The sequence below is a fragment of the Lottia gigantea genome (assembly GCF_000327385.1).
Source record: "Lottia gigantea unplaced genomic scaffold LOTGIsca_1, whole genome shotgun sequence".
In the NCBI taxonomy this organism is placed as follows: Eukaryota; Metazoa; Mollusca; class Gastropoda; family Lottiidae; genus Lottia; species Lottia gigantea.
The window spans coordinates 2,912,321-2,922,001 of record NW_008706746.1 but is presented as its reverse complement, the minus strand read 5'-3'; positions in this window follow the sequence as shown (position 1 = coordinate 2,922,001).

Below are 9,681 nucleotides of genomic sequence, written 5' to 3'. Positions count from 1 at the left end.
AATTAAAATCTGATTTTTTTGAATAATCTACAAAATTTCATAGATTCATTATATCATTCATCCTTAATATTATGTCACAAATCATCTATTAATTACCACTTGAAAATGCATTTTGATCCAATTATCAATTATAAGTTTGACTCGTATATCTATCCTAATAGAAATCAATCCATTTCATTAATTTTGTTCCAAATAAACTCTGTCACTTAATTAGTATCAATGCACTTAGTTCCATCTTTAGCTTCATTTCTAAGCATTTTTTTTTTTAATCATGTCAGTCCCTTTAATGAATGGTGTTGCTTATTAGAACAGCTTAAAAAGTCTTAAATCCATTATTAGCAAGGGTCTGTCTATGATTCAAGCTATAATATTGATGTGTGAATGTTAGCGAGTTCGGAAGCAGTGTTAATAGTAACATTATAGAATAACTTGATCATGTGACATGACTCTATATCCCATATCTTTTATCCTTTCCATCTTATTTAAAGGCTCATTGCCATCCACCTAGTATGATTGTAACTACAGTAGAGAAACACAGAGCTTGGTGGATTATAATTTGATACAACAAGATATTTCAGTTTTATGGACAGAGACTCCAATCATCACCAAGTTTGAACATGAGCTCTTCTGATGCTGTTGACACTTGTTTTCTTGGCATTGATAATACTGAGGACAATTGTTGCTATTATGAGAGGATACAATTACACTTTAAAGAAAAACCAAATCAGGGTTTCTTTTGGCAATATTCCATCCTAAAACAAGTTAAATTGACCCACAAATTATATGTACTACTGAGATATATATGCATATATTATCAATTCAAATATCTAAATATATTTGTTCAGATCAAACCTGTCCTTTAATACTATTCAAATATTTATGTAAATATTGAACATAATAAAGATTAACCATTATGATATATTCTACATATTTTTGTCATATTTCAGTCTGTCATAAAGGATAAAATAGATTTAACCAACAAAAAAGGAATGCATTCATTATGTGTTTCGGTACATGATGAACAGTAATATTTTGGGGGATTAGCACTCTCTCCTATAACTTAGAGACCAAGTTGTTTTGTCACATAAACCACATTTCTACTGAAAAAATTAAAAGGTGAAGCCTGTTCTGAGCTAATTTCATTTCCACTTCAGATTAGTTTTGTCCATAGGTCAATAGAATAAGGTTTTTGGTGACTTGACCTAAATGTTTTGGAAGTTGATCAAATTGAAGTATTTACAGGCTAGTTCAAACCTATTGCTTATGAAGACTGAAGAAATAAACACCTATATTCTTAATGAAGGTTACATGCAACATGACTTATCATAGATAAAAAAAAATGAAAAACATCCTCATTGACAAAATCTGAAATTAGCCCCTTCAGTTGATTGGTTGATAGATGCCAAGATAATGTCCGCCTCCAGCTAAAGCTGATAGAACAGACAATTAACCCCTTCTTAATTAGCTTTTTGTAGGATTTACTTTAGTCAGAGATCATGCCACTCAAAAATCATGCTCATGTTCACAGGTCAATAGATATTGGTTGACATGTATGTATTATTTCAAACAGAGAATAAATTTGTTGGTCTAATTCATATTTTTAATGGCTTTATCACCTAGAGACTAATAGTGTCTTCTATTGTTCAAATCATAATTACTTTTCATTAAAAAAAATATCTATATACTTGTCACGACTTAAAATAACAAGTCTGTTGATTTTAATGATGGGATGCGAAAGGAATGTTTACAAAGCCATTAAAACAAATACAAGTATTTGAACCATGCTTGCCCCATAATTACATTATTTCATACCAGATTATCCACTCTTACTGTTAATCATAATATCCAAACCCTTTTACACTTATTTAGACAGAATATTGAGAGTATGACTTATATTAAACACGAATTGTATCACATTCAAATAAATGTAGTCTGAAACAGCAACAGTCAATATATTCTATTACTTCCCTTTGATTGTAAAAACAATCCAAAGAGTCCAAAAAGGTACATGTTTAATGCTTGTGTATTGAAGAGAATTTTGTTCCCTCCAGCAATGAATGCTTCTTCGCCAGTGGTGAAAATCTTATTTCTACATTTATCTTTATCTCTGAATGAGACTGTAGACTTGGATGTTGGGTTTTACTAAATCATCAATCCTGCTATATTGAGAATTGAAGGCGGAGAATGGATGTGCAACAAGGTCCAAATTAGCACCTTAAATCTTTGATTATGATCCTACTGCTTAAAATTTTTAGCCACTTCTTAAGTGAAATTCAGGGAGATAATTTCAACATAACCTATTAATTCCAGTCTCAAATTGTTAGTGCTAATAGTGAAAGTTTGAAAACACTAATCATACAAAATCTTAGAAAATTTAAATGATTATATAGCAGTGATCTCACCTCGAACTTCATAGTCAGCTTTTTCTTTTCTTCTTCTTTTATTTTCTGGCTTTTTATACTGGTCTCTAAAGGATAGATTGTGATAACAAGTTTTGTGTGAGTTATAGCAAACAAAGTACCCAAAATTAAAAAAAAATAAAACAACTAGAGCCACACGTGGCACAGAGTGGGACTTTGCAAATGTAGCAATTTGCTAAAGACCCTAAAAAAATCAACCATCGACGATAATTAGGTGAAGCACAAGAACAGTCTAAAGTTGATAAATTTTTATTTTTTAGAAGATTCTAATAGGATTAAAGGTCAAGGTCAAAAATTGAAAAATTTTTTATTTCCAAAACCTGTTCCTTTTTTTGAACTATGAAGTGGAAACAACCGAACTCCTAAGACAAAGTGGCTCAATTCATGAGATAATTGTATGCAAAGTTCCATTTTGAACAAACGTATACTTTGCGAGTTATGCCCCTGGCCAAAAATATCAATAATGAGTAATATAACCCGGATGTGCCACGCCCACCTTAATTTTTTTTGCATAGGGTAATTGATATTCCAAATGCCAGTTGTGTTTCAAATTTCAAGCTTCTACATTATTCAAGTCAAAAGATATAGGTCAACAAATGTCAACAAAGGTCAAAATCGAAAAATGAAAATATCCAAATGTTAAAACCCGTTCCTTTTTTGGAACTATAAAGCTGAAACAACTGAACTGTTAACACAAACTGGCCAAAAGGATGAGGTAATTGTGTGCAAAGTCCCTTTTTTTACAAACGTATCCTATCCGAGTTATGTCCCAGCCCCAAAATGTAAACAATTAGTAATTCAACCCGGATGTGCCACGCCCACCCCAATTCTTTTGTCATAGGTGAATTCATATTCAAAGTGTCTAGTTGTATTCCAAATATCAAGGTTCTCCATAAAATAGGTCATAAGATATACATACACCAAGATCAAAAAGACACAAATATGGTAAAAAAAAACTCAAATTTGTAAAAAAAATTTCAATTTTGCTTTAAAAAAGCAATTGTTCTATATCTATATAAAGCGCATGAGAAGCATATTAGGAAACCGAAAAAATTAACCCTCTAGGTTAATTAGGTCACATGCTAGAGCAGTCCAAAGTTGCGAATTTGGCTTTTTACGGATAGCTATAAAACCGGAAGTACATGTCGGAGGTCAAAGGTCAAAGTATCAAATGATAGCCAAGGTCAATGACCTTTAAACCTATGAAGGTCAAGGTCATCAAAGGTCAAGGTCACAAGAAATAAGCTTTCAAACTTTGAAAAAATTCAACCGGAAGTTGTGAAAATGCAAAAGCAAAATTAAAAATCGGCTCGCAACTTTTTGTGAACATTAGACAGCAGATTACATCAACACCAAATTTATGCAGATTTAGTTTATCCCTAAGGACTTATTTTGATATTAAGAAAATTAGAAAATCAAGATGGCGGCCAAAGTATCACTTCCGGTCTGGATTTTATATTCTTCGTTTTTTTGTATTAGCATTTACTTACGATCAGCATAAATTTCGTTGACCTATTTCAATTACACCGGAAGTTATTTGACCGCAAGTGGATTGTACTTTCAATTGATTCCCCGTTTAAAACCGAAAGTAAAGGTAAATATTTGACAACTACATATTATTTACTTTAGTGATGCCCCTTTGCATATTAAATTTCAGATCAATTGATGCAAAAGCAAAAAAGTTGCAAAAATATTGAAAAATGTGAATTTCGTAATTTTTCAAGTGCTATCAGGTCAGAAATTACAGGTAGATTGTAAAAATGAAAACCCGATGCAAAAATACGCCTTCCAGAGCCGACTTTCGACTTTTTGCACATGTTGAACTGTGGCACTTACGGTTTTGCAAAAATGTTCCAATATATATTTAAGGAACACGTTGCCACTACAGAAGGTCTAGAGAAGTTGAATGGTTGCTGCAACTACTGCAGTCTAAGCTCTGAAAGGTGTGTAAATTTCGAGAAAAAAAAAAAAAAAAAAAAAAAAAAAGAATGGAGATTTCGATAACAAACTGGGACTTTGCTGAAAGCAAAGTCCGACAATAAAATACATTGTCAACCATGCATTACTATTGTGGCAATTTAGTTTTAGATAAAATTACTATCGTCATAAAATGACATTGTCAAGTTAGCATAACTTTTGTAGCAATTGAGGCTTGACATTAGTTGACAATGTTGTTCAATATAATTCCAACTTCAAAGTTATATACTCATTAAAAAATCTAACAGTATATATCTTTAGACCATTGTGATCCTGTCATTAGCAGTGGATGATGCTTAACTAGATAAACTTCTGGTAGTTCAAGTTGGCAATTGAATTTTAAATGATCTCTCTGATGTGAATACTTCATTATAAAATAAAAAGGTTTGCCTGGCACAGAAGCATATGCAAGCAAGCTTCCTAAAAAGTCAATGTTAATATAATCAGTGACACAATGAGGAAAGTCATACCCTCACCATTAGTCAACAATGTAAGAAATGTAGTTCTTAAACTTAAACAGTCATGTATCCTTGCAAGTTTTATAGTTGACAATTAACATCACCATGTTATTGACAAAACAATGTATATGCATGTATCATCATGTATCATCAACATATATATCAGCAAAATGCAACTCTGATATGTTTAACATTTTCTTTTGACCTACTTAATACATAGACTCAGTAGTCGATTTTTATTTAATTTGCCAGTTACATCCAATTTGATTTTTGATTAGCAATAAGGACTCATGTATTTTTAATCAGTAATTTGTTATTCATAAAATGAGAATCAAATTATATGAAAATTTTAGCTTTATGAAACAAATGATTTGATTAATATGTGTTTTTGTAAATTCAACTTAAAATCATCTGTATATAAGGTTTATGGTCATCTATAAGAATACAGTTGTTCAGTAAAATTATTTGCAGACAGATAACAAACTTTTATAGGTGCTTGAAGTTTCATATAACTGAAAATAGACATTTGCTTGGTTGTGTTGAACAAATGGCATCTGTTGATTCTAATTTATGTTGGCATGTGCAAGTCAGATGACCTTGAATAAGATAAGAAATAAAGATCAATGCCAAGAGGCTCTGTCAAAGAACAGCTAGTAGATTGGATCCTAAATAGTGAATATAAGTTTTTATCTTTGTAAAATATAGTTATTTCTTTCTTTTCATTCCTACACTTTAAAAACATTTACAAAAGAAAAGAGAATACAATACCACCTCCAGTATTTACAGGAAGCAAAACTTAAACCAATCAAAGTTCCCAGAAAACAAACCAATACCCAGTAAATATAGGACCATGTTTGGTTCTCAACTGTCAATGTTGGCCCTGAAAAATGAATGAAACCAGTTTATGTACAGTTGAATCTATCTTTATCTAGTTTACTGTATATTTGCATATTTATAAAAACTATTTATACCTGAGAACTGAGGTGCACATTAAACACAGTAAAATCAATAAATATTCAAAGAAACTATCTGAGAAATTTCTGTGAAGAAAAAATTATTGAAATTTATGTTCTGTTTCAAGTTTATCTCAGTAGGAGCTAATGATAAAGATAAAGAATACAAGATATTTTGTGTGTTATAATTCCACAGTAAAACTAGTTACTTTCAAGGTATATTACCTCTTAGGATGACCAAAATAATTAATTTTTTAAACATGGCCATAATGAGTCTATATACATCATTGGACTTCCGTGGCGTCATAAACAACATCAGAATCCTTTTAATATTGGATAAATCCATAAAATTAAGTAAATATCAAATGAAACTACACATAATTTTTGAAAAATGCCTTATTACTTAGTATATCATCAAATAACAGGGATTCAGATGAATATATACTCTTATTGGCCAATTTTGAGACTTTGAATTTTATGTCAATTCTTAGAGGTAGTATTACTTTGAAATCACAATGATGATGACATGTGACAAGCTTGTCATGTTTTTAATACCCCATGTTGCTTTTTCTTAAACCATTTTCCATTTGAAAGTGAAAGCTAAGATGAACAATTTATGGTTCACAGAATTATCCTCTTAGCTCAAAGATTTTCTAAAGTGGATATCTAAGAATTCAATGAACAGAATTGTTTTTGTATTTCTTCATTTGATCTTTAAGAGCAACCATTAAAGTCAACTATTACACAATGTTAAAAGCAAGGCTAAAAACTTGTAGCAATTTTATGTTAAAAGAGAAATAGATCAAATATTTTGATAGAAATCTTCTATGATGAATAGAAAGAGCATGTTAAAAGCTGCCATGACACTAGGTGTCACTAGCAAGTCAGGTCCATCTTCTGGAAAACCTGATGCAAATCTTTGGTTTTGTCACCTTTGCATTTCTTACGGAGTGTCTACATAGCTAATAATGGTACATTTTCAAAATCTCATTGCATCTATAAGACATCATCATTGTAATTGTTGAACTCAAAAGACATGGATACCACACTAATATGATGGTTCCATTATATAAATGTCATATGTAATATAAATGTCAATATAAATTTTGTATAATTATGTCATTATTGTGACTCTGGCGAGAAATAGATAATGATGTCATACTATTGTAAACATTGCATTATAGAAAGACATCAAATTAGTTTGAAGATAATGTAAATTGATTAAGATGCCATCATTATTGTGACTATGGTGTGTTAAAGAGAATGATGTCACATTATGATGTGTCTGGGAACATTATATGATTAAAGAATGGTTTGATCCTATTATTTGATTTAAAAGAAACATAATTGTCATCATGGCATTTATTTAGGAATTTGCATTATAATTTCTTGTCAAGGCAACCAAGCAAAGCAAGAAGTTGACATACTATATTTTTATGTCACATGATTTTCTTCATGCCTCATGAATGTCACATTGTCATGGCATTGTTGTATTATAAGGGAGTCAAATTACTTTTAATATAGCATTGCTATAACACCAAAGGGCTGGTTTTCAGGGTCGTTAGACTTTAAACATTGGTCTTATATCTTAACTTTACTATCACAACAACTAGTAGATCTCTGAAAAAAACCTGATGCCACCCTCAACAGATCTTTTTGGGTGTCTACACAGCTAATATTGTTGTTTTCATTTTATAGCATGCCAACAGCAATTTGGTTTTTGCCAAATAGGTTTTTTTTAAATCCTTTTTTAAGAGCCATGTATAGGCTACAATTTAACATGTATTTATTGATTACTAAAGACTACATTGTTTAGACATAATGATCATTAGACATCTCATTAAAAAAACCTTAATTAGAAATATAAAATCAATATAGAAGCTAATACTGTAAATGATATGTTAACATTGTACTTTAACATGGTTGGAAATTGAAAAAGGATGACTATTTACTAGTTAAATTTCCATTATTGACCTGCTTGGAATTGTATTTTTTTTATTGTAGAAAATTTAAGACTAAAACTCCCCTTTCTAGTCAAAATGTTCATGCTATAAAATAACTAACTAGGAAATGTTTTTTATGTAAAATAAATATACAAACTTACTATATCTTGTGATATTAAATGGACGAAAATCCACAGCAACAGGTCTGATTGGATGGGATCCATTTTTAAGCAGAGATTTGGTCGACATTCTTTCCAGCATGATTATACCTAGTTTTAGTCATGTTCAAAAATCTTATGTTTACATCTTCTATCTAATCTGGAAAAAACAAGAATTACAATATTTTTACAAATACATGTTTCAAACTGAGCATACTAAACACTGTGCCAAGCATAGTTTACTGACATAAAATTGGAAAGAATCACTTTTCTTAAAACAAAAATAAGTAACCATCTTTTACATTTCTAACTCTTGTCAGTACTTCCATGCATTTTATGATGCTCCATTTATTTTTCTTTAAATAAGGAAAGCCAGTATTATCCTTTTTAGTGATTTCGCTTACTCATGTGCCAGGAGTGTATATGGGGAGCATGATATGAGCTCTTGGGAAGTAATAACCATATTCAAAATGATTATCCAGAGTTTTTTTTACCTTATCTATATGATTAATAAAGAAATATTGAAAGAATTTAATTTAAGTTAGTTACACATCTTAATAAATCATTATAGACTTTATGGTCATTTTTGGTGGATTAATGTTTGAGGTCAACAAACCAAACCATTATTATTGTAAACTAAATCTGGTGTATTTTACAACGCAGATAGAGCAATGCATATTGGAATGCAATATAAATGTTTTCAAGATAACAGTTAACAAATTATTTTTGTTTGATTAATCTTAAACACCACGTGTAGAGACAGCCAGATAATTCTGGGCTCCAGGACAAGTGAATAAGTAATGAAAACTGACATATATTCTTAACAAAATGTTAACAAATCAACATAATCAATAATTATAACTTCAATTTCAGCTTGAAAATTACATGATTCCTCTGATCCCAGAACACTGTAGTCTGCTTGAATGCACATCTAGAGTGTCACAGGTGCACATATTACTTTCAGATATTGAGATACATGCCAGAGGGGAATGAAAAAAACAAAGAGACACAGTAGACTGGTACCACTATCTTAAACAAATTACTTGCACAGTACAAGACATTGCTTATAGTCTTGGTCTATTCTAATGCAGAAAAGTAGATGTTGTATTCACAATATTTTCTTTAGTTGAATAAATGGTTGGAGAACACTTAGGTGATAATTTGTCTTTCTTCAGTTTAATTATGATTTCAGAGAACAGACACAAGTCAACACTAATGGCTTTATATGTCCTTTTCTAAATTACACTCAACAGGGAACAGACAAGTAGGATTATGATCTTATAGTTACTCCTACATTTTCATTACCATAATATAGATTCATAAACCATCTCATAGTGGCTAGTATCTACATTGAAGTCACTGTTTAAAGTGACTGAGTGAGATATCTTCATAGTTTCATGAGCTCTGAGATAGTCAATTGTCCCTTTAAGCACAATAGGTTTTATCTACCTAATTGAGGAAATATTAAATTCATTTGATTATAAATTTGCCCAAATAGTGTGATTTTTAGATAAGTTGATATTTGAGAATTAATACAGATGACATGTAGCATTTTTATATTCTGTTCTAATACAGATTTAGATATTTTGATTTCCTTGTCTGTATTGTATACAACATCAAGGATTCTTTGTGCTTTTAAAAGCACTATTCCGATTTACTTGAAATCGGTGATTTTTGAAATTCCTGAAAAACATCGACCAGACTATGATGGATCAACCATTCAAGTCCATTGAATTAAAACATATAATTCATCTTAAAAAAATAAGTTCACT